This window comes from Anomalospiza imberbis, chromosome 2 (genome assembly GCF_031753505.1).
Source record: "Anomalospiza imberbis isolate Cuckoo-Finch-1a 21T00152 chromosome 2, ASM3175350v1, whole genome shotgun sequence".
NCBI lineage: Eukaryota > Metazoa > Chordata > Aves > Passeriformes > Viduidae > Anomalospiza > Anomalospiza imberbis.
In genome coordinates this window covers 71,325,130-71,350,758 of record NC_089682.1, presented here as the reverse complement: position 1 = coordinate 71,350,758, position 25,629 = coordinate 71,325,130, and the positions used below count along the sequence as shown (strand labels likewise).

General features: G+C 37.9%; 2 long non-coding RNA genes across 2 annotated transcripts in view; one reads left to right on the top strand and one right to left on the bottom strand.

Annotated features, from left to right (window-relative positions):
- Positions 1-973: 973 nt before the first annotated feature.
- LOC137469166 (uncharacterized) overlaps positions 974-25,629 on the bottom strand; it is a 95,086-nt gene continuing 70,430 nt past the window's right edge. Inside the window, exon 3 of the long non-coding RNA XR_010996381.1 lies at positions 974-1,215. This is a non-coding gene — a long non-coding RNA (uncharacterized lncRNA). The remainder of the gene's footprint in view (positions 1,216-25,629) is intronic.
- Positions 2,848-24,939, top strand: LOC137469167 (uncharacterized). Its single transcript, XR_010996383.1, has 3 exons — positions 2,848-3,019; positions 6,195-6,307; positions 24,811-24,939. It is a non-coding gene; the product is annotated as an uncharacterized lncRNA (long non-coding RNA).

Here is a 25,629-nt window from a genome sequence, read left to right as displayed (position 1 = left end):
AGAACAGACAGGGAATCATGTGCCATCAATTCATCAGACATCAGTCTAAAAAGAATCACTTGATGGCTTATTACCCTACAACCCTAACAAGAGTGTTTCAAAAATCATGTTTGTTATGTGAGGTTTTTTTTCATACATGAAGAAAAATCCTCCTTGAACACTCTTAGAGATGCCTGGACTTCCTCCAAATTGAGGGAGTGCCAATATCCAAATGCTCAAAGCCACTATATAATGGTCAGCAGTAAAATCTCTCCCATGGGAAGATTACAAGATCCACAATTTCCAGAAAGGAAACAATAGCCCTTTCCTTGAGATGTACAATGATTATCTTTACACATAACAAACCGGCAGAATTCTGGCAGAACTCTGAATTAACCAGGGTAAAGTCTTCACTTATTCTTTCTTCAACCCTTCCTTTATGCTGGGGTAATATAGCAGCAGTAATTGTTCAAGTTGTCTCCCACAGCAAGGACCTGCATTCCCCAGATGTGGGCAAACACAGTGGAAAAACTCCTTTTGTTCCTCCACCACACTTAATCTCTTTCATAGGAACTGAATTATTACTGGTTTGAAATTATATTATTATTATTATTATTATTATTATTATTATTATTATTATTATTATATTTAATATAGCTTCCAGAGTCCCCAGTCACAGTTAAGGCCCTGTTGGATCTGAGACTTTATGAACACACAGCAAGAGTCTATCCCTTTGCATAAAGATTTCACAGTGCCAATGGATATAAGAGAAACAGAGCAGAAGTTAATGATTTGACTAGGTAATTTAGCAGGTCAGAATAACTTACAGAACTCTCTTGTCCTCCAGACCTTGCATATTCATTCAGCAGACCTCTTCTAAAGTGCTGAAAGTTGTTTTGTGATTTGCTGTAAAACAACTGATTAAAAGTGGGGAAAGCCTTCTGAACACCAATGATCTTTCTCCCCTTCAATAAAGAAATAACCCAGGTGGGCAGGATGGTTCCTGAAATATGTTGTTGACATATTTAGAGATAATCTGGGAGTTTAAATATGTTCAGTAGTTTCAAATAATGTTGTTGGCTGTTGTTTAACCTATGTGGCTCTGATAGCAAAACAGTTGGTTCTAGCAGCTCTCAGACCTCTCAGAAAGTAAGACATGAGTTTCTGTCATTGTGTTTTGTACACAGAACCCAGTTACTTGCCACTGTCTTTCTCTTCTCCATCTCCCATTCTTTCCTAGTAAGAAAAAAAACAGCAAAAAGGATTAATCTGCATGTCTGGATTGCGGCAGTCTTGTGACCAAACCTAGAAAGAGCATTTCCATCTTTAACCAATTTTGTGGTAACATTTGCTGTGAAAGAATGAGATTTTTTAAATTATACTTGTATACAGGAAAAAAAGCAATTAATAAGAAAGAGACAGGGAATTGGCAGCCCAGGTAAAGAAACACTACTAGATGAGGTAACTCGGAGCCCTGTCCAACCTGTTCTTGAATGTTTCCAGGGATGGGGCATCTACCTTCCTTCTGGGCAGCCTATGCCAGGGTTTTACCACAGTCATTGTAAAAAATTTCTTCCTTATATGTAATCTGAATCTACCCTCTTCTAGTCTGAAGGCACTACCCCTTGTCTTGTTGCTACAGGCCCTGCTGAAAAGTTTGTGTTCATCCTTTTTATAAGGTGCCTTAAAGGCACCTTAAAGGACTGAGAGGCCACAGTGAAGGTGTCCCCAAAGTCTTCTCTTCTCCAGGCTGAACAACACCAATTCTCCCAGGTCAATGACAATTTTTTCTGTACTATCTGATGTCCTGCCAGTGCTACAGGATATGCACTATTTCACATATTCACTTTAGTAATTCACATATTCACCTTAAAAAGAAAGAAACCTCAGAAAACTACAGAAATTCACTAAGGCATTCCTCATTACATGCTGCATATACTGAAGAGACTGTAATACAGTAAATTGAAAAACACCACATGGATATGGACAGACATGTAAATAGACCTCTCAAAATGCATTTATAAAATAGCTCCAGAAAATTAATAATTTTGCAAAATGAAATTAAGAAAAAAAATGAAAATGAGATTTTCACTGGTCTAGCTGTTGTGAGAGTTTAAACTCTAAAATAACCATATTTTGGGAAATTTGTTTTCCAAATAATTCTGTGATTCATTAATATGAGATTTCAAATACTACACTTAGTGTGAATGTGATTTTGCATAGACAACATGAGAAAATGTAGAAGGACTTCTCACTATTTGTGAGGATGTAGGAGGATATCTTCACTATCCTAAAAGTAGAGACTTCTGGAGGCACTAAATAATGATTGGTGATGAATAATATGGAATCATATCATAGAATCAGAGAATGGTTTTTGTTCTAAGGGACCTTAAGGATCATCTCATTCCAGCTCCCTTCCCTGGGCAGGAAGACTTTCCCCTAGACCAGGTTGCTCAGAGCCCCATCCAGCCTGACCTTAAACACCTGCAGGAAGGAGGGGCCCACAATGTCTCTGAGCAACCTGTTCCAGTGCCTCACCACCCTTATAGTAAAGAATTCCTTCCTAATATCTCATCTAAATCTACCCTTCTTCAGCTTAAATGGCCACATGTTGCACCAGGGAAGGTTTAGATTAGATATTAGGAAAAAGTTCTTCACTGAAAGGATGGGCAGATAGTGGACCTGTCTACCCAGGGAAGTGGTGGAGTCAAATCCCTGAAATTGTTCCAAAAGTGTGTGGATGTGACATCTGGGGACATGGTTTAGTGATGAAAATGGTAGTTCTGGGTTGACAGTTGAACTCCATGAACTTAGAGATCTATTCCAACCTTAATTATTCTATTATTCTATTCTATTCTGTGATGCAACAGGAGAGCCTACAGCTTTGCTTTCATTTCCAGAAGAGAAATGAAACACCTGGCTCTTGGGAAGAGAGGCAGTAGTTCGTATCAAAGCTTTAATGTGTTATGCAAGGTCCTTCTTCACAGAAATCCAGAGGACACAAAGGAGAAAGGAAATGGTGGAAGCTAAAAATGAAAAAGTCAGAGATTATCCTAAAATGTGATGTACTTTTTCTTTCATAGATAGAGAATTTCCAGGCACAGAAGGGCAGCAGATCTTGTGCTACTGGGCACATATACATAATGATGGCAGGAAGTGCTCGCACACCAAAAGCTTCAATTAAAAAAGTAGTCAGACAAACTTTACTTCACTTTTCTTCAAATTTTATTATCTTTCCTTTCACCCTCAAGGACAGCAATTTATGAACTCAGCTTTAAAGTGAGTAAAGGAGTTCAGAAGCTTTTGCTTTACAGGGTGGCCTCAAGGCTTAATGTATTAATGCCTGTCTCAGAGTAAATTCCCTTCTCATCCACATAGAAATGGATAAATTCACCTTTCCTTCAAAGTGGAATGGACACCACCTCTCATTAACATGGCATTTAAGTGCACAAAGCAGGTGTCATCCTGCTTACAAGGAAACACCGTATTTTGGAAATCTGCTCATTAATATTAATTATAAATACTTACATTCATGAAAATGAATCATGAGTTATTTATCTTCTTTTAAAAATATGTAACAGTGAGAAACAAGGAAGATAAGTGGCAACATATATGAGATAGATAGATAGATAGATAGAGAGATATGATGGAGCATCAGATCTTACCAACCATCTGGGTATCAGATAGCCCAACAAACCTCTCCCTAGTTTCTTCTGCTTCCTCTTTCAAAGTAATTTCTTTGCAGTAAGGTAAGGAGAAAACGTTATGTCATCTCCATTCTCACTTCCAAACTCAAGACATCATGCAGCATCATGAGCTCAAGCTTGATGGATATTGGCCCGAGTTACTCTGAATCTAAGATTCCAATAACTATTACAAGAAGAAATACAGATATTTGCAGATACACAGGATTTTTTTTTTGTTAAACCATAGATCCCGCTAATGAAAGAATAAACAACCAGCAACTCTATTTATGAGCCCATTAAAGGGACCATCTAAAGAAACTACAGTTAAGTCTGTTTATCATTGTTCCTGTATACTGCTTCCAGAAGTTTAACTTAAATGAGCTATAAAAAAGGAAAACAAGCTATTTCCAAACAATTCTCACAATTTAAATAATAATTAACAAATAAATCTAGTAACTATAAAAAATAATAGCAAATAAGAGATGGACCCCCAATCAGGAGAGGATGGCTGCTCTACTCGAGACTGAAAAGAGGAGGGGAGGCAGTCTTTGTTAAGAGAGGGTGCAGATGAGACTGGGGGTATCATTCCCTAGAAGCTGTCAAAAAACATGTGGATAAGGCAATTGGGGTCATGGTTTAGTGGTCAACATGGTGGTGCTGAGCTAGTGGTTGGACTTCACAACCTTGGAGGTCTTTTCAAGCTGGAAAATTAAATGTGCTTGGCTGGGACAGTCTTTGTACAGTAGATATTGCCTTTTGCAACAGTTGGCCTTGTCAATACCAAAGTTATTCATTGACTGGAACTGATAGGTAAAAGAAGTAGCAAAAAGGGCATACAACAAAAGGGACCAAACTTGCTTCTCAGGTCTCAGAAATATATTAAACCCATAGAGAAGATATCAAAAACCCCACAGGTCCTATTTCAGATATTCTTCCTTCAGTTATTCCTATCACCTACCTTAGACATTCCCTAAAAAGTATTTTGTTTTGAGATTGTCATAGTCCTCATCAACTGACAAATTACTTAATCTGCTTTTGAGCCTGGACCCTAATATATTTTGACCCATGTGTAAATTTTACTGTGTGCTTACTTGCTTCTTTCAGTACCTAAATATTTGCAAAACTGTGACTTCGACTGCTGGCTTAACTCCGCTCCGCTCCGACAACCAACCTGAGGAACTGACAAATATTACAAATACACTCTGAGAAGGATCAAAATTTTTTTCCTTCCCCTGAAGCAGCAGTAACAAAAGCACTTCTGAAACATTAACAAATACGCCTCTGACTTATGTTAAGAAAAATGTAACAGGCTTGGAAGGAACATAAAATAAATGATCATGTTAGCATTAGAACAGATTAAATAAGTCACAGTACATCAAATTACTCTTTCTGCCTTTGTATACTCCTCAGGTGCTGCTGGGCTGAAAACAAAATGACACAATTCAGTTTTTTAGGGAAATATCCTCAGCATTGAAAGCTGGAATTTACACAGTCCTATGGGAACTGAGACCAGCATTCAAAACACTGACTTTGTACATGAATAATGGGGATGTTCAGTGAGTGAGGTGTTTTTCCCTTTATATCAAAAAGTCTTTACATTTAAAACATATCTAGCTTGAGAAAAAGTCCATGAGTTGTTATTTATGCTCATTTTTATGCCCTCTGGGGACAGTATAATGAAAATTTCAATTAAAAATGAGCTTTCAAGACAAGACATTTGTGTCATGGGATCAGATATATGGGTGGTGACAAAAAGGTTTACCACCACCTAGATAGCAGTGCTTCTTTGAGCTGTTTCACCCCAATGCTGGTATGCACATTGTCTTGAGTTTGTCAGTTTGATGGTCAGCTGGTGATTCTCCAATATTCAGAATGAGATTATAGTCTGTAACTGTTATTTTAACTCTTCATTCCCAGTTGAAAAAAAGTAGTAGTTAAGTACTTAACTCCTTTAGGAGTTACGTACTGACATTCCTTTGGAGACCTCAATTTTAATCTTTTCAAGTTAAAAAAAAAAAAGATGCAATCCATGTATTTAGTTCAATTATTAAGATATAGAGTGCATCTTCTCTAAAAGCATTGAGATGCTTTAAGATAGAAGTAATTTTGCTGTATAGTCATATAATCATGCTGTGCATCACTTCTGAGGAACAGAAAAAAAGTTCTCAGTGACATGATGAACTCTAAGTAATCCTCAGTTAGGGGTAATAAGGAATTATATAAGGCTCATACTGCATGGGTCAAACTCTTTGGATGTCCCAGAATTTAGTCCAGAATGCTTTGTGTGGTAAATGGTATATACAAATGTTGCAATACGATTATAATTTGATTTTTTTTAAATCTTATAAGATGGGGGAGGCCAACTGTTGTTCTGCTTTATTTTTAGTGGGCTTTGCATAAGTGTGTAAAATTCAAGGGATTGTTGTATTTATTTTTGTTTTAACTAATAAACTGTGTATCAGGGTTTGAAAAAAATGTGGGATTTTTTCCTCCCAAAATTCTTAGAAAATTGAATTTTTCATTTTTCAGCATCTTCAGTTGTTTTCAACTCTAGTTTGTCCCGTATCATGCTTTCCTAGCAGACCATGGCTTCACAAGAAAAGAATCAACAATAAAACCCAGATTACCTGTCCAAAATGAAGGTTTCATTTATTTAGACAAATTACATTTATGCTACATATAGACTGATAAACAGCACCAGAAATTATCCTCAGGGATTGGAATTCAATCAGCTCTACATGTAGGCTTTAGAGCAATCCCTGGCCATACTTTTGGCACCAGCCTGGTTAGTCCCCACCTGAGCAATTTCTGGGAAGTGTTCAGAAGTGAGCAGGCACCAGGGATCACTCTCAATAGGCAGTTTGGATGCAGGCATCACGTAACTGAGGCTGAAAGGTTTTAACATTATATTCATGCCAGTAGTCCTTATCACCAGAAAACAACCCTTAGCACATTTACTGTACTAGTAGATAGGTAGCCAGAGAGTCCAGGTATTTGAGATAAACATAAATTTTCTGGTTGCAATACATTTTAAATATAAGTAATATTCAGATGCTATGACCATAAGACAGTTGTTTACATAGTCAGTGCCCTGAGGCTACACTTTAATTAATTAAGGGTATCGTTAGCTGATTCTTTTCTATTGTCAAAGGATCTCTGTTTAAGGACAAAATAGCCTGTGTGCATACACAGTTAAGCAAGAGATATGCTCACAGTGACATAGTGTGTAGGTGTGAGTTATTTAGAGGGTGCTATTCCTGAGATCAAATGTTGCATGACTGCTCCAGTTTTGCCTAGAGTATGTTGGCTTCATAGGACTTCTCTGTCTACTCAGTTGCAATGAACACATTTCAGTGTAGTAGCTCTTAGGGTATTTGGATTTTTTTCTTTAAAGTACCAAACTTTAGGAGCCCTTGATCGCATGACAATCTTCAATTTCAGAGTTGCTAATGGATCTTTCTAGGTCTTGTGATTTCGGGGAGTGGGGATGGGTGGGAAGAGAATAATTAAAATGCAAACATTGCAGTCTTCAAAGCTGTTAAGAAATAGAAGGGACCTATATGTTACTTACTCATATTTCATACTCAGACTGGAGGCTAATGGTGGGAGAGGAAATGTGGTGTTATTTATGCATGTTTAGGCAGTATAGTAGTGCATCCTCGTCTCAAGTATATGATGCAGCTGAGTTATATGCTGGTAATAATTCATGTGTTTGTATCAGTTTATATGCTGCCTTCGTAGCACACTTCAGAAGAGCTGCTAACCTCCCCAGAAAATGGCTACCTCTGATCTCCGATATTTTTTTCCTAATTGAAAAACATTTTTGATTTTTTAATAACTACATCAGAAAAAAACTCAAAAATATTTTTGAGAGAGACTTATTTTTACAGCAAATCTCCAAAGGAGGCTTTCTTTTTGCTTTCATGCCATAGCAGCCATTCTTTAATTCCCTAGGTCAGCATGTGAATTAAATTGTTGATAAATAGCTGGCAAAACAAATAGAGAAAACTGCTACTGTGTAAAGGTTTTATCTGTTTTAGTATCATTTGTTAAACAAGTGTCTTTGCGTATTTCAGAAAGGTCTTGATAAAATGCTTCTTGCTTTTGCTGCTACACAACCATTAACTGACTGACCATGTAAAAAGCATAAACACTCAGTAATTATATGCTTGATTAGTGAATATTCTTTTCTGAGCTGCACTGCAAAGTCATTTAATTTGTATTATGGTCTATTACCCCATTCTTAGCTACTAATCCACTGTGTCTATATATAGGTACTCATATATGTGACCTGGGATCAGCAGCTACAAAATTAGCAGCAGCCTACTCCCCAGGATACATCGGTTGCCCACATCATGAGACATATTTAAGTATATAGTTTATCTTCTTGCATTTCATTACCAGCAGATGGGATTGCACTCTGCTGGTTGCTCTGCCCTCTCTGCCAGCTGCTTGCACCAAGACCCTGGACTCTCTCTCATGCCCTCATGACTACACTGATGCAGTCTGTGAAGACCCCAGTGGCATAGCTTTTATTCCCGTTTTTGACCAAGAGTCATCAAGTATCTCTGCATTGTCTTCTCCTTTATTTGTCTTTAAGCCTAAGCCTCAATCTGTTCTCAAGTCTGCATCCTCATACCATCCCACTTGCACAAGGCAGGCTGGAGGGAAGATATTGAGTGTGCTAAGTGGAAATATCTACCTCTGATCAAAACAAAATTATTGTTTGCACCCTTCATGTGGGATTATGTCCATCTGCAAATTTTACAATATTCTTCCTGAAACCTTTTCTTTTTTTTAATGTACAGTGATGTTCTTTCATAAGTATAATTTGTTTTTTCTTTCCTATATTATTTGCATCTTGCAAATTTGGTATCTCACTAGCTACTATATGAACCAAGGAGAGGAATATTTTCTTTTAATAAAATAGCATCTGATTCACCTTTTTTATTTTTAGATTTCTGGACTACATGCATGTATTTGGTCTTGGTCTGGTTAATTAATTTAAGTGCTCTCCTTGACTAGGTCTCTTTTGAGAATGGTCATCTTCGCTTCTTCCTTGATTCATCTTCATTTTATGAACTTCTGCCCCAATATTTATTTGAGCAGAGATATTTTATGATATGATCTTTCTAATGGTTTCTAAGTAATTTCTCTTACTTATCTCACGTTGCTCACCATCTTCTCATTAAAACCTTTTCCAGCTTTATGTTTTACACATCCATTTTTCTTATCTTCAGCAACCAAAAGCCTTCTAGAGTGATTGTTCTTTGTCCCTGAAGGAATCACCTATGTCACTGTTTTTCTCTTCTCCTCCAGCTGGTTCCCCGCAGGCTTAAAATAGGATATTCTGGCTTTGGGCACAACAGAATGCTCTCACTGCATGCTCACATATTTTAAGGGAAGCATTAAAACTGTCCTGTGGTTTTTAAAGTTGCCCTCAATGTCATATGCATGGTGAGAAATAGTTTCATTTGGAAAACTTGAGCATTTTACACCTTATATCATGCAGCACATCAGGGCACACAAAAAGTATTCCATGAATTAAATTTAATCCTCTTTGACACAGCATTTTTATACTGCAGGACTTTGTTATTGCACAGTAGTACATGTGGTATATGTGGAAGACAATCCAGTTACTTTAGAATACAATTATTTTGGTTTTGATGCAGCCAAAGCTTGCCTGTGTTTGGCAAAATGATGTTTGTCCTTAGCTGACACAGAGAAGATCAATTTCTCCATAACTTTTGCAGAGTTATAACAATTTACATCAAATAAAATACTGCCAATGCCTTCTGGGGAATAAGAGACCAATACAGAGTTCTATTTGACCTTTCCAAGGAGGGCATTATTAAAGATTTATTCCTTCCAGAATTCTAATTGGCTTCTTTTGGTGACCTTTCTGGATAATGGTGATGTTTTTCTCAAACTTTACAATGCTCTCAGGTAGGGAATTCCTTCACTGCTCTGACACAGCAACTGAATTTTAATTTGCATGCTAACTCCATCATTTCCTTCCTCAATAATTTCATGCTGCAGTCTTGAGCAAGGAGACTTTTGCTGCAGTTTTTTTTTCATAGATGTTTTATCTCTTATTCTTAAATCCTGAAAGCTTAAGATCAGACCAGATTCAGGGAAGTGTCTAACAACACAGAAAAATCCTACCAAGATGGCAAAAGCATATGAGTAAGAATGCACTGCTAGTGACCAGCTGCTTAATTGCTATTGGCTACACCTGTTTTTACTTTGTTCTGTGTGCCCAGGAACCAGACCTGGCCTCTGTCTTGCATCTGGAGTGTCTGTGGGGTGTGGGTCTCAAAGTGAATTAAGCTCTTTCCCACACCCGGAATTCTCTACTATTAGCTTTGCTCTACACTGAAGCTAGGAAACTGGGGATTATCTGTAGTATGAGTGACATGGGTAGAAACTTTGGAGTTGATCAGCTTTATTGTTCAGATATACCTGCTGGTGATTCTTTTCATTATTCATTATGAGGCTGTAAACGTGGAGCAAGACTCCTCTCAGTTTTGTCCAAAAACTGGCAAAAGGCAAGAGACACAAACTGAATTACAAAAAAATCCTGTTTCAACACAAGAAAAAAATAAGTTTTATTCTGCAGGTTGTCAAACTCTGGAATAGGATATCCAAAGAAGTTATGGAGTGTACATGTGTGGAGACTAGACGCAGCTTTGAGAAATGATCTGTCTGACCCTACTTTATAATCTTCAAGGCCATGGACCTCACAAGACATAGCCCTGAGAAATCTGCTCTAGGTGGTACTGCTTTGAGGTCTTCAAGACCATAGACTTCATTAGGTCAGTTCCAGCCCTCATGATTCCTTATTTTACCACTATAAACAAAGTAAAAAATCTTGCTGCACTTTTTTTCCTGGAAAATAATTTGATTTCTTTCTCCAGCTGAAATGTGAATAATTTTTTTGATGCTGCAGACTACAGAATTTTTATTTAAAACATTATATTTTTTCCTACCTGACTGATTTCTAGTCCACACAAAAAATATTTTTTAATTGAAATTATATGAAGTTCCATACCATTCTACCGTGACCAGGATTACTTGTTTAGCCAGAACAAAACCTCTAAACAAAATTTAAATTTCTGTTGCTTTGTATATTACCTCTCATTTTTACCATTCATTTCAGTAGTAAAATATGTGGCCTCCTGCCAGAATTATTGTGGCAGTGTCCCATATGAATGTTAAGCAGGCAACAATGATGCACTATAATTATAGTGCTTGAAATGATTGGAAATAAATTGGCACTCCAATTATAGATGCATGAAAGAGGCTCCAGTATATCACAGTCAGTCCATTAATTTCTGAAATAGCTCAGGCGATCTCACTATTTTAGTGACATTCGTTATTCGCTGCTGCAATGAATCACAGTGAACAATGGCAAGGCCCTGGAAATTAGCAAGTTGAAGGACATTTGGAAACAGAACAACCATTCCATGTTACTTTGTGCCCCAAAGAGAAAAAAACCTCCAAGTGCAATATTGAAACCTACTCGCTGCATTTTGAGGAAGAAAATGCTAACGTAGTTTTTGGTCCCACCTGATGCCTTCAGTCAATTTACACAGTATTCTAACAGAGCACAGAAATAATTTTATGGAAATCTGCACAGTAAGCAAATCCACATTTCTACAGTGTACGTCAAACATTTTAATGGGAAACTCAGGACTGCAAATGTAAATATTACATGTTACGTTTGCTTATCTCAGCAGGCTACTGCTCTTAACATAACACATTTTTAACTTGGTACTGGTAAACCATTATTAACTGGTACTGGTATCTGGGAACTGGACCTGTGACTAACATCTATGGTGAACACCATCTGTACAGAAACTTAATTTGTTTGATATTTTCTGTGGATAGGTTCATCCCTGTTGCCCCTTTAATTCACCCGGAGCCTTAAAAATACTTTGTTTTCCCCATGTACTGTGAAATGTTACTGTCAAGTCCTCAGTAGCCCAATTTCTCTGAGGCTGTATCAGAATAAAGGAAAAAGCAAGAAACAACATCACTGAAGGAGAGAGGAGGAAGACTGTTTCCATTCATGTGTCTACCAATGGCCCTGTGGCTGGTTTCTACCAGCTCTGTGTCATAGCCAAGATGGGGAGATGGAAAGAGATATATGAGCTCCAGACTTCCAAGGTCATTCACTCACTGTATAATTCAGTCTCTCCTATTAATCAGTCTGAAAACTGAAATACTTTCAGTCTCCTCCAGTGTGCACTGGGTACTAGAAAGGGCTGGTCACAGGATATCAACCCCATTCCAGTAGGATGATGCTTCTGGGCACTGGAAATAAAGACCAGCATCTGAGCACCCCAAACAATCTTACAGATTCAAACTTTTCAATAGAAATTTTAAACTAGCATGAATATTTATAAAAAAATTAAAATAAACTTCAAACAATTGCTGAAAGACTAAAGCAAGTTATTACTACCAAGCCATCAGGGCTTGAAATTCCAATTTAAATGTTTGGAATTCCCCACTGCTTTCTCAAGGATTTGTAATTATATCACTCCAGATTAACAAGCAAGCAATGTTAACAACTAGTCTATGTAGTTTCTTAAAATAACTGAAAATATAAAATTCTGATTTAAGACATTTTGATTTTATGCTCATAAATAGAGTAGGCAAACCTGATGTACAGATCAAGAACAAAATTAATGTCACCATACTCTATGGCTACTTTTTTTTACAAAAAAAAAAAAAAAAAACTGAACACACCTTGGAATTTTGACTATCTTCTGCAACACTGAAAAAGAGCAATCAAGGTGACTGGGATAGGATGGAAAGTGCTTTGTAAACATTCTGTAGGAATTTGAAGTGGGGAAAAAAAGGGAAAATGGAATTGAGCTTAATAAAGATTTGAATAACAGAAATCCAAGTAATGTCCACAAGGTTTTACAGAAAAAAAAATTTCAAACAAGCATATATGTTGTCCATGATGAAATTCAAAGTGTGACTAGTAAATGAAACTGTTTTGATCAGATTATATTGAATATTTACCTCAAACATAACATATTTTTACAGTAATGGGGGGAAAAAACCTACCAAGTAGGCTACAAATTGTCTAGTCCAGCAGATCTCAAATGGCAGCTTTTCTCAACATTTATGGGGTTCTGCAGAAATCAGGATGTCCATATTTTCATCACATTTTAATAGAAACTATAAAACCACTGGTCATGACACCAGCAGGAGGCACAGCATGTTCAATCACACTGAAAATGGACTTGTAAATGAAGACTGCTTCAGAGCTTTTGGGTAGGGATGTTTTAATGCAGGTGCATACAGATACCATAATAGATTCATGGAATGTCCTGACTTGGAAGGGACCCATAAGGATCATAGAGTCCAACTCCTCCAAAGATATGCACCAAGAACTATGAAAGGCAATTTTGAAAGAAATGGGACACATTAAACTGAAAAGTTGCCTTTCTGAAAGACTGAGGGTTCATCATGAACCAAATGAGAAATTAAGTCATCAGCATGTTTGAAAATCTACTTCACAGCTTTGAGCTTATCAAAATCTCTTCCTTAGCAGTTCAGGAAGCTTGAGTTTAGCTGTGTAGTTCATCTCTCATAAAAGTCAATGAAAAGTCCATTGTCAAGTTTGTTGAGAATCAGACCAAATCCAAAAGAGCACTTTACATTTTTTGAAGTGCTCTACAAAGATTAACTAATTGAACCTCTATCATTAGAAACTTATTTGAGAGGGGAAAAATGAAAACATTCTCTTTTTAACAGTTGTTGCTTGCCCCAACCTTTCACACTAAACCTAAAATCCCATGACTAAAATGAAAAAGCTTTTTATTTTTAACATTTCATTCTCTTTTTCATTGACTTGGATCAATGTGTTTTAAGGAGGTCACTATCAAATTGCCAACTTTTCAGATGTACAATTTAAGCCTAATTAAAGGTTTGAGAGAACTCTTTCAGTAAAATTAACTCATTCGAATAGGAGATAATTTAAGATCATTCACTAAGGACCTTTTCTACTTCCATACAGAACATAAAATTTTTATTTCATCTAACAGTATAAATTTAACTTGATAAAAGAGGTGTGGGGTTTGTTCCAAACTTAGGGATTTATATAAAATGGACAAGTTAATACTATTCTTTCCCTTTGGTGGTACTGAGAATTATGTTTCTAGCAAACTTGCAGAACTTTAATATGCTATAGCTTTCTTAAAATACCTTTCAATCTCCTTGCTATCTCTTGATTTTGGTATTGTGTGAGTTTCCTTGCCCAGAACTATTTGAAGAACTTCTATGATTCTTATTAAAAATGGTATCTCAGAAAAAAGAACAATTGTCACACAATAGTTAGATGGGGGTTTTTCTGCCTGGAAGGTCTTAAGACTTACACCAGGATAACATTTAAATACAAATGCTGCAAAACTGTGTAACTCTATGGGTTTGCTTACCTACCTGCAAAATCAGTTTGTAAGTCCCTGTTTATTCAGCATTCATCACCAAAGTGCCTGACCTAGAACACTGCTTGTTTGTCAGATTGCTTATTTTGACTCCTAGATGTTTTATGCAGATTTTGAGAGTCTGCTCCTGACGTTGTATGAAGTGCAGGCTCCTCTTCCCACATACAAATGACAAATGTTATCGTAGCAGGTTAAGCCAGGATTTGAACCCTGTGTTACCCAGACACCAGTTACATTGTCAGAAAATGCCAGACACTGAGGTCAGAAGTTTCTGGGGATCTCTCTCTAATATTTGAGGAACATCTTGAGACATGCTGAAAGGTATAGTCAGGCTGGATGGGGTTCTGTGCAACCTGGTCTTGTTGGAGATGCCTGTGCCCATGGCAGGGGGATTGGACTAAATGGCCTTTAAAGGTCCCTTCCAACCCAAATCATTCTATTATTCTAAATTAAGAGGTCTGATTTGGAAGTGGAACTGGCACAGTATAAAAGGATTAGACTCTTTAGTGTTGACTACTTTGTTGAAAGTAACCTGGGGTCCTTCTGCTGGTGGCAGTCAAGGCTGTACTATTTAAACCACTAATGAACAGGAGCAGGGAGCAAACAGCAAAAATAGTATAATTGAGGCATGTCTTGCAAGTACATGGCATTTTCTGCAAGTCACATCACTTGTCCCAAACATGTCCCAGTAGCCAATTCAGTGACAGAATTCTGAGTCAGATGCAGCTTTGGTCTGACCAGCTTGCATATTCCTACACATATTTACAACTGAACAATTGTAGCTGTCTGGGAGAACACTCTTAATGTGCTTCAGCAGAGTCAGACAGAACAGCAGACATCCCCTTTCACATTTCTGTTTCTACTTATTGACACATGGAAGTGTTACATGTAAGAGCTGGGGTATCAGTGAAATATGCATAATTATATATTGATGTACATGTAGTATATAGCATATAATATATATAGGCAAACACATACTATATAACTGAATGCATACAATTGACCATATCTAGAAGCCTGCTCCTAAGCATCTGATCTTCTGCTTGACTTACCAATTCTTGACCACTTAGTGTACAGCCATCAGAGGCTTCTTCAGAGTTGACTAAAAGTATAAATGAAGTACCTGACCTAAATAAGTATAAACTAAGTACATGACCTAAATATACAAGAACTTAGCTGGGTTCTCCTCTGTGGAAACACTGGAGGTCCATTTCAGAACTCATTTACAGCTCTCTGCTTCGATTTCCAAATGCCTGTCCTAAGCCCTGCCTCACAAAAGCAGCTCTGCTGGCCTATGAGCAGTTCTTGTCCTTGTGTGATGCACAGCTCTAAAGCTTGTGTGCCACTGCTCTCATGAAGAGCCATACTATGACACTGTCTCACACTTCCTGGAAAAGGAAAGACTTGTTCCACCACTGTTACAATTATAAAATATGCAGGAAGCAACATTTGTCAAATGAAATATCCCATGTTCTCTGACTCAGGACACAGTTTTATTTTTTTCATTCAGAAAAAAGTCTGGAATCCATTAATGAATTCTGCAGTAGTACATTTCCAGATAGACTCAAGTAAGGCAAATTTTGCTAAGTATGTACGTGCACTTAATGAGAGAAGAAAAAAACCTGTTTATTTGTTTACAGCTAATTGAATGAGAAAGAGAAAATAATTGCTAAGAAACATGTTACCCAAATACTTTTCTACAGATTGCACAAGGTCTTTTACTTTTCAGTTAAACTGGATTCCTCTGTCTTCCTTCTTTTCTGCCCTGTCAGAATTGAGGGCCTAATTCAGAGTATGATCAGGCCAAGAAAGACCTTTCCATGGATGTCCATGCACTATTACTGCAGTGTTTGAATATCTTACCTGAAAGTTACCATCAGTCTCTGGGAGGCTGAATTAGCTTCTGTGGAGATCATCTTCCCTCTAGACAATACAATACAGCAATACAGCAAGGACGTATTCTGAAGTACTTAACAAAACCAGAGAATTTTAATCTTGCAAATACTAGCACCCTACAGCTGTTTAATACAGTTCCCATCTCTCAAATACTCATCTAAAGCAAAGCTGAACACTAAACATTTTGAGGATACCAGAATAACAGAAGTTTCTAAATCACTGAAGGATGACACAATTTTAGACAAAGTGTATTTATTCACTGTTTCCAACTATGCAGCTACCATTAGGACTCTATATTAATGAAGATAGTGAAGAACAGGACAATCACACTCTGGTTCATACGAAATGAGTGGTAAATTATTTGTAATCCCCTATTCTAAATGCTACCCTATGTTACTTTTGACTCAGGCATTTCAGATGTTCAGCTGTGACTGCTTACTTGCTCCTTTCAAAAGTTTATAAAGTCCTTGATCTAAGGTCACTAAACAAATCTGAAAGCTGTAAATGAGTTCAAATGCAGTATAATGGGAAGTTAATTTTCACTGCCCTGTCTCTAGATTAATCAGTTGAGGACAAAGATGAATTAAGCAATATATTAACAGACTGATATAGCAATACAGAAGCTGTATTTATCTGTCTCTGAACCATCCACTCCAACAGCTTTATATGAATTCATTTTCTACAGCTAGAATAATACATGCCTTGAACATGGTTCCTGAATATCAGATAAAGTCACCCACATTATACCAGTAGCATTGAATGAAACAATACCAACAGAACAATTTCTTCAGATGCTGGTTTGCCTCAGCAAGAGAAAAAGAGAATTAAGCAGATTTGCAGTACCTTATTTACTAAAGTGCCGAATGCTGTTGCAAATCAGAAGTAACTTGATACATGTTCCAACCTCTAAAAAACTCATTCAAGTAAAAAATAGTATCCTTAGGAGAAGGATCAGAAGAAGGCTGAGGACCTGCTGTGCTCAGAGAAGGATTCAGGGAAACCTTCCAGTACTTAAAAGGGGCTTATAGGGTAGCTAGAGAGGGACTTTTGACAAGGGCATGTAGTGATAGGACAAGAGGGAAAAGCTTTAAACTGAACGAGGTCAGGGTTAGTTTAGCTATTGGAAAGAAATTCTTTGCTATGACGGTGATGAGGCACTGGCACAGGTTGCCAGATTGTTGTAGCTGTTCTATACCTGGATGTGTTCAAGGCCAGGCTGGATGGAGGTCTGAGCAGCCTGATCTAGTAGAAGGTGTCACTGCCCACGGTAGGGTGGTGGAACTAGATGACAGTTAAAGGTCATTTTCAAATCCAACTATTCTATGATTCTGTCGTTTCTAGAGATGGGGGGAAAAACTGTTGCCTTTGATTAAAACGGTCAAAACATTGAAAGTCCCTTGAGAGATCCCACAATCCACTATATTTCCTCAACATAAAAATGGTAGCTGTCTCTCATGAGATACTGATGATTACCACATAGGCAGAGGAATAGATTCATTAAGAGACCTTGAACCTAGCAGAAGAATGAAAACATGAGATGCTCCTGCTTCATTTTGCAAAATTTTCTTCATAGAAAATAAATTTTAATGGATATCATTTTATCCAACTCTAGATAAGAAAGTATAAAATCACTTTGTCAATTCCTGTACCAGTGTGTGACTCCTAAAATCAAGACCTTCAACTTCACCAAAGTGCAAGACAGCATAATTTCAAATCAGGTCACATTCACCAAAGAAGCCATGACATTGAAGAAATCAAATTAGCACGGTCCCTGTGGAGTGCCAGCTGCTATTAGATATATACCTACTCCTTTCCATAGGGCAGCCCTGTCTATTCCCCGCTTTACAGCTCCTCCTGAAAGACACAGCTGGATAGATCAAAGAATGTGCTGAGCCACTGTGCATTGGGTGGGAGTCAGAGAGAGGAGAGAAGCACTGAGGTGCCAAGCAGAATTTTTTCTAGGCATTGAGCTGAGTCTGGACAATAACTGTAAGGGCAGGGGAACAGCCAGTGACTGCTCAGATGAGCTAGTGGGGAAGAAAAGACACAGCAGAGAGGCTCAGAGATGACTGCTGTGAGAGCAAGTGAAAGGCTACCCTATTCTGACTTCTGGTCATCAGCATTGCCTAGGGTAAAGCACTAAAACTGGGCCAGCTCATGTATCATTACAGTAAGGTAAAAGTATCAGACCCCCAAGCTAGAGGTGCTGTGATTTTATATGTCAGCCTTCAGTGCATGTTCCTTCCAATCTATTTTGTCATAGGGGATCTTCAACACCTTTTTTGTTACCGAGGGATTTCTATTTTTTCTCTCCTGTTGGTTCTCCTTTGTTGTAGCTCAATAAGTAGGTACCATTCCTGAATTTCAGTGAAATTGCATTGACTCTGGGCACAGACAAGCATCAGTAGGAAGTCAGTTATGGAAGTGGTGCACCCAGCGAATGTCACCCTTATCCCCAATACGGAGTAATGCCCCAGCAACATATTTTGACACCGAGTGTCCATCTCCCACACCTCTCCCTTATGGCTTTAGATCATGTAGAGTTGTTTTTCAAAGAATCACAGAATAGTTTGGGTTGGAAGTGACCTTAAAGGCCATCCTCTTCCAATCCTCCCTGATGTGGGCAGGGACACCTTCCATTAGAACAGGTTGCTCAGGGCCCCATCCAACCTGGCCTTGAACACTTCAGAAGTGTGGAATCCATAACTTCTCTGGGCAACCTGTGCCAGTGTCTCACTACTCTCACCATGAATAATTTCTTCCTAATAGCTAATCTGATTTTTTTTTAGATTTTTTTTCTTTATACACCTGTAGTTGCACATCATTGCAGAGTGGAACTGGAAAAAGTGTTCACTTTTACATTAGTTCCACTCACACAAGAAAGTGGGGGTCACAAAACCCCCTAGGAAACAAGTTATTCAGAAAAATAAGTGTGTCATTAGCAGAGTTTTAACAAGCTTTCATTTGGATGTATCTGTGCACTACTAAAAAACTTCTACAAATTGGTAGCAACATAAAAACAACTACCTAAAGAAATAGAGTCCTGCCTACAAACATTTCTACTCTATTCTTCGAGAATAGTAATAAATAATATTACTATAATTAATGAAAAAAAAAGTTGATTTCAATGCTGCTTCTTCACACCTTAAAAGGAAATCATTTTCATGATTTTAACATACTTTCATCAAGGTTATAGTAAGTAGGAAGTGTTAATGGAGCTAGCATTGCAGTGACCTACATTCATGCACTAGAACAATGCTGCATAGTGTGTCTAAACATTTCACCCTGCCCCTAGCCCCAGAAATTATTCTATTTCAGTAATGTGAAATTATTCTACATGCATAGTGCTTCCTTTACTACTTCCTCTACCACTTGGTAAACAGTTTTTAAAAAGTAAAATATGTTCTTTTTCTCATGATCTGTTTTTTTTTTTTATAAAGAATGAACAAAAAATTTCAACTGGCAAAAAATAAGCCCTTGAGAGCTGATGCACTATCTAAGGCTATGTTGAATATCTCTGGTTAAAAGGTTTACTCTTCCGTGGTCTATTCCCACAGGTACAAGAAAAGAATATTCAAATCTGGTCCACTGGACAGAATGATTCTTTCTTTACAGCTAAACTTTCCCATTTTGTGCAAATCCTTCTTTACCATTATGAATTAATTACCCATAAAAAGGGTAAGAGGAGTGATGTTCCTATTCTACAGCATGACATAGTCAAAATGGAACTAGAAATTGAAAGGATAAATCTTGCAATGAATGGTGACATGCTTTATACATATATAAGTACTACAGAAAAGATGATATTAACATTCCTCAGTTTTAATAAGTTCTTGATCTTGATCCATCTGAGAATTCAGAAGCCCAATTGCAATCTAATGCCCTTCCAGAAATAGCACAAAATAAAGCTCTGATGTCATTGACTTCCTCATGGGCACCGTAGCATGCCCAGATTTTTTTCTTTCTGTAGAGTTAACTGAAAGACTGTGAATATTACAAGAAATAGGCCAGCCTGTGAGGTTAGGTCCTGGAACAAGCACAAGCCCCATGCAGGAAACGATACTGCATTTGTGGGAGACCTTAAATCATACCATTCCGTCCACGCTGGATTTTTACTACAAAATCAAGTTAACAACATATTGTCATCTCCTTCTTTAATGGTACTTTGTAAGTAAAGAGGGCAGAGAACCAAAGAAACACACATTATTCACTTATCTAGGAGAGAAGAAAGGAGCATACAGCACTTAATTCCCAGCCTCAACGTGAGACATTTAGAGACATCATACTGCAGAGCAAGTTGAAGCAATTTCCTTCATGGCCTGAAGGGAGCACATTAACTAAAACACAACTAGAAAATACATTTCCCAGAGCAGAAACTAGTCAGATCCTCCAAACATCAAGCCTCCATTGAGATCAATACTTAGCTGAATTTCAGACTCCTGCTGAGTGTCACTGCCTTATACTCACACACAGCATCTCTCCAGCTACAACCCAGAAGGTGCATCCCATATGGGTAGATCAAAAATCAAATAGCCAATTAGTTGTTATGTATTTATCAGAAAAATAGGTTTGAGGAATTCCTATCTCTGTTTTGATCATCTCTTGCCACTAATAGAAATTTTCATGTCAATTTTGTCTTTTCCCTTCCTGCTATTCCACTGCCAACTCAGTCTGTATGGGGTCGTAGGCCCATTGCAGCAGGGATCTTCTCTCTGTAGCTCTGCATGTACTACTGAATAAAAAAAAGGGACTCAGCTCACTGTTTGACTCTGAAGCCAAATGGCATCAATCAGCATCCATCTACATTTCACTGCACTTGCCCCTGAATCTCTTCTGACTCCCTGCAATGTCTCTATGATATGGTTATTATTTTGTTCTTCTTCTGTCCAAAGCATCTAAGACAAAATGAGCCTATGTCACAGCCAGCCTCAGAAGAAAATAAAAAGGTATGGATGTTAGATATGCCCTGAGACATATCATGAAGGCACGTAGGGTTGTTTGAGGGCACATGAGCTCCTGAGATAGTCCTGGAGGTCTCTCTAGACTGAAGGAATCATGGACTTGTCCATATTTTTGACTAAGAAGGATCCCTGGCAAGTGGTCATTGTCTCACTCTGCAGTAAATGTCCAATTGACTTGGACAATTGACAAAAGCTCATCTGCCAACCCTATCTCATCTAGACAATTATTTTATATAGCCCTATATTATTTTTTATACTAATAAACTAAGCTGTGCTTGAGCTCATTCTCTGGCCAACAGTAAGACTGGCTGACACTCTCTAGTGATAAATGCAATACTAAAAATACCCTTACCTTCAAAAAGGGGTAGCCATTGCAAAAACAACTTCAGGGAATGTTCTTTTGACTGCATTAATTCCTGAATCCCCTAAACTAGTTGGGATGGCTAAAATTATACCAGAGGCTTTCTTATGGTTTAACAGAACAGGAAATCAAGTTGTATAACTCAGGCTCAGCATTTAGTTCTGTTTTAATTGAAGTCAAAGACTTCTGTCTCCCATTGCAATCTAATCTATAGGTACTGTGGTGAGGGGACAGGGAGAAAAGGAAGTTATTACATGTGGATATCGCTCTTAGCAAAATTGTAAAAAAAGAAAAAAAAATCCTGCAGATCTTCCAACATTTGGGGATAAATTTGTCAAATTGTTAAACTCAGTATCTCTTTCTTTTCCTTCAGCACTGTGCCCCCATAAATTTTAATGTATTTCTTTTCTATCAAAGGTATTATTTGGTGTAAGTGACAAAGTGACACATTTGGCGGCTTTGTAAATATACATTTGAAGACTCCTGGCTGTCATAAAATAACTGGGCTGTCAGATTGCAAAGTCAGAGTAAAGCAAGGTGGTTAACTGAAATGAGACTCCCATGAAGAATTTTCTTGTCACTCTGTATGTGGAGGCATCTGCTGCAAATTCAGACTCTCAAGTCAACAGACACTTTGATCACAGGATGATTTATGTCAGCCATCAAATGTCTGAGTGGTAACCACACATCTGTCACCAGGACAATGTGGCATAAAAGAGAATTTAATTGCTTTTGGATTATAAATAAAATGAACATTGCAGGAATAAATTATGAGATCACTGTTAATTTGTCGATCATGCTATCAAGGACAAGAAAAACTACTGGGCATAAAAAGCAAAGTTATTTTTGCTCCTAGGAGATGCAGTTAGGAACGTTTTAATAACAAATGGCAACAATCTCTTTTTGGTAGGTACATACAAGATGAAAAAAAATTGTCAGTGTTGATGAATCTGGCACGTCTGTCCCATTTAATCAACTCTTGCAGGTGCTAATGGAGGAAACAATCTGGGATGAAGGACTTGTGAAAGTCAGCTATTAAAGATATATTTAATATTTAGATCCACTTTCCCAATATTCTTCCTCCCACCCATTATTTAAAACTGATTGCTTGGAAGAGAACCACTTCTGAGACAAAACAAGCTGTGTACTCACCACCATAGAAAACTAATTTGTGTTCAATGTCCAATCAAATTATGGGCGTCTAGCATACCAGAACGACAAATCTTCCTTGTCTAGCCAGGAGAGGGGAGAGGGAGAGGGGCTTGGACCTCATCTGGATTACAGGATTTGGATTTACATAAATATTTGCATGTGGACAAGGTGTTCATATACTCACTGCTGTCAGTGGTTAATAAGGATTTGACTCAGTTGCCATGAGGCGATGTCCTGTGTCCTTTTAGTTGCCCTAGGTTACCTGAGACATCTACACAGCATTGTTTGAGATGACCCATGATCATCTTCCCTTCTGGATTAGCAGCAGGAGGCAAGGAAGCAAAATTACACCAGATGCTGGCATTAGGGAACTGAATCTGGCCTCTATTCAGTAAGGTCCATCACTTTATCCCTTATGGAAAGAGCCCACATTCACTCTTCAGGTTCCCCAAAGTATCCTGCAAGGCCAAATGCATGTTACTTGGGTGTTGCAGAGCTCAAGGGAGGCTTCCACAACAGGCATCAGGAATACAGCAAAATGTCCCTGCAAAGCATGACATAAATGCCATAATTTCCCAGACTGAAAAAACAGAAGGGAGCAGGGAGAGTTGTTTTTATCTCTTTCCACTGTGAACCTGGTCAGGTCACAGAACTTCATTCTCCAGCCTCCCTTATTTTCCTGTGTCCTTACAATTGAAGTAATTTTTGAGACTCACATTTCATAGAGAACATTTAGGTTTATGGGGTCCAGATCTCAGTTTCATGAAGTGTTCATATAGTAGGATAGTAATAATAGAAATTGCAGAAATCACATTCTCAGCACTTTGTATATGGGCTGGTGAAGTGTTTGGCGTAAGCCTCAAGCTAAATGAAATTGATTGTCAATTCCTGAGCCCGTACCAAGTGCCACTTACTGTAACATGCTACACAACTTGTAAGCATGATCTGATTCTCATACAGCCCTAGTGAGAGGTGTAAATAATACACACTGTGTATGCATGAATAACCACTTCTGGAGAGAGGTCAGAAGACTAGTCTAGGGTGAATTATTCATTGTGAGGGATTTAATGTCCCAATTTAACCCACTTTTTCTACTTGGCAGTGATTGGCATCCAGGTTTGAGGCCTGATTGCACCTCCAAACTGACTCAAGTGATATAGAAGCAGCAGAGAGTTGTCAAAGACTGCCTTAGGGAACACCACTGCAGAGAGTTTGCTGTGTCTAGCATCACAAGAGCATAAAGGGTCTATGTCATGTTCTTTTCTAAGATCTGCCTAAGATGTGTGACAAGGAATAGATGCTGTTTTCTCAGGTCAGTTTACTTTAACTCACATGCAGTAGCTGAACAAGTTGTTTCAGTTTATGTACAGGACCTTAGCTATACCAAAAAATGAGGGAAGAAAAAACTGTCTTCAAGCCTTCTATGGCTGACTTTGTATCTGAATATTAATTGATTATATGGAGCAAACAGTAACAATTAGATGATATTACGCTTTCTTCCTTATCATCTTCAGTAAATAAATATCAGTACAAAGCATACATATGAACTCAAGTCCCACCAAAGCCTATTCTCTGAGTTTGGACACAGAATGCCTTTCTCATCTGTAGAAGAAGAATTTCTGCAAATTAATGTGATACAAAAAGTGAGCAAATTAGTGGGTTAAAAGACTTCTAGGAATAAAGGGTCAGAGAGGATCAGGTGAGGAGATAAGGCATTAGTCACAGCTACTTTCAATAACATTTAGAGATCTTAGAGGAAGATGTCTGAGCAAATGTGAGGCAACACTAGCTGCTACTGGAGATAAAATACTAACTTCAGTAAGAAGCTGAAAATACTGTGGGAGCACAAGGAAATCACAGAAAGGGAAAACGAGGATTAAGCGATCCAGGCACCAGAGCAGAGATGAGATGATTAGAAGCTCTTGCTATGAATAAAAGTCTCTTCACATAAATTCTTATACCTAACAAGTAAGAATTTTTTTAAATTAAGAAAAAAAAAAATTCCTCAGATTAGGCATTTGCAAATTCATTCTAATGGGAAATACCATCTGTAAAAACAAATATTCATGGAAAATACCATCTGTAAAAACAAATATCCATGGAGTTAGTGGTGTTCCCACTACCGAAAGTCTTTAAAAACAGAAGATGGAAATTATATCTAGAGTGACATAACATACCCAATCTTCACTGAATCAAAGGAATGGACAAATGGTTTCCTGATGTTCCTCTTTGAGTCTTGGTTAAAAAAGTGGCAAGTGGCAAGTGAACTCAGAGACCGTTTTACTGCCTGTTTTTCTTACAATTGTCTCCTACAGATCCATCCACCCTCCACTGAGCCAGAGGTGTGAAAATCACCTGTGACACTTTTGTTCTTCTGTTCAACAATAGCAATACAGCACTCCTAATCTTTTGCACAGATATTACTAACACTGCTTCCAGAGAGAAGTCACCTCAATAAACAGACATTTTAAACAAAAGCATTTATCTCCAAGCACTGTGGTATCCATAGAACCTCTGGCCTCACAGACTCTTAGACTTGCAGAGGGAATGCATTTATTCTTTTTTTTTTTTTTTTACCCACTGGCCCTAATAAATGATAATGAGGTGATGCATTATAAGCTGGGTTGATAAGAAGTGCTTGGCAAGACTGATATCCCAAGGTATTCCAATACAATAGGAGAAAACTTTTCCAGTCCTGTCTTTTGAAGGGCAGGTTAAAAGTAAAAATCCAAGTGTCCTCTTTGTCATCTTTATCTGCTCAACAACAGAACTGTGGATATGGCAGCTAAGATCCCCCAAAAGTAGCAGGCAGTCTTTTTAAAGAAGTCCTTTCACTTCTCTTCTTTCTCCCTTCATAATACTCAGCCAGTTCTCATTCTTACTGTAGAATTTTGACATGCCAAAGCTATTCAAAGTTCACCTGGTGACACAGACTGACAAATGACACAAGTTTATGTATGACAAGACTATTTGGAGGATGCACAAAAGCATGCAAAGTTGTTACCCATAAGGGCAGATGCAGCCCAGTTTCCAACACAAAAGGCTGGAAAAAGGATTAAAAATCGTTTGCCTTGCCACAATTTCTGCATATAGAATAGCAAGGTCGATTATAACACGGCAAAAAAGAATCACAA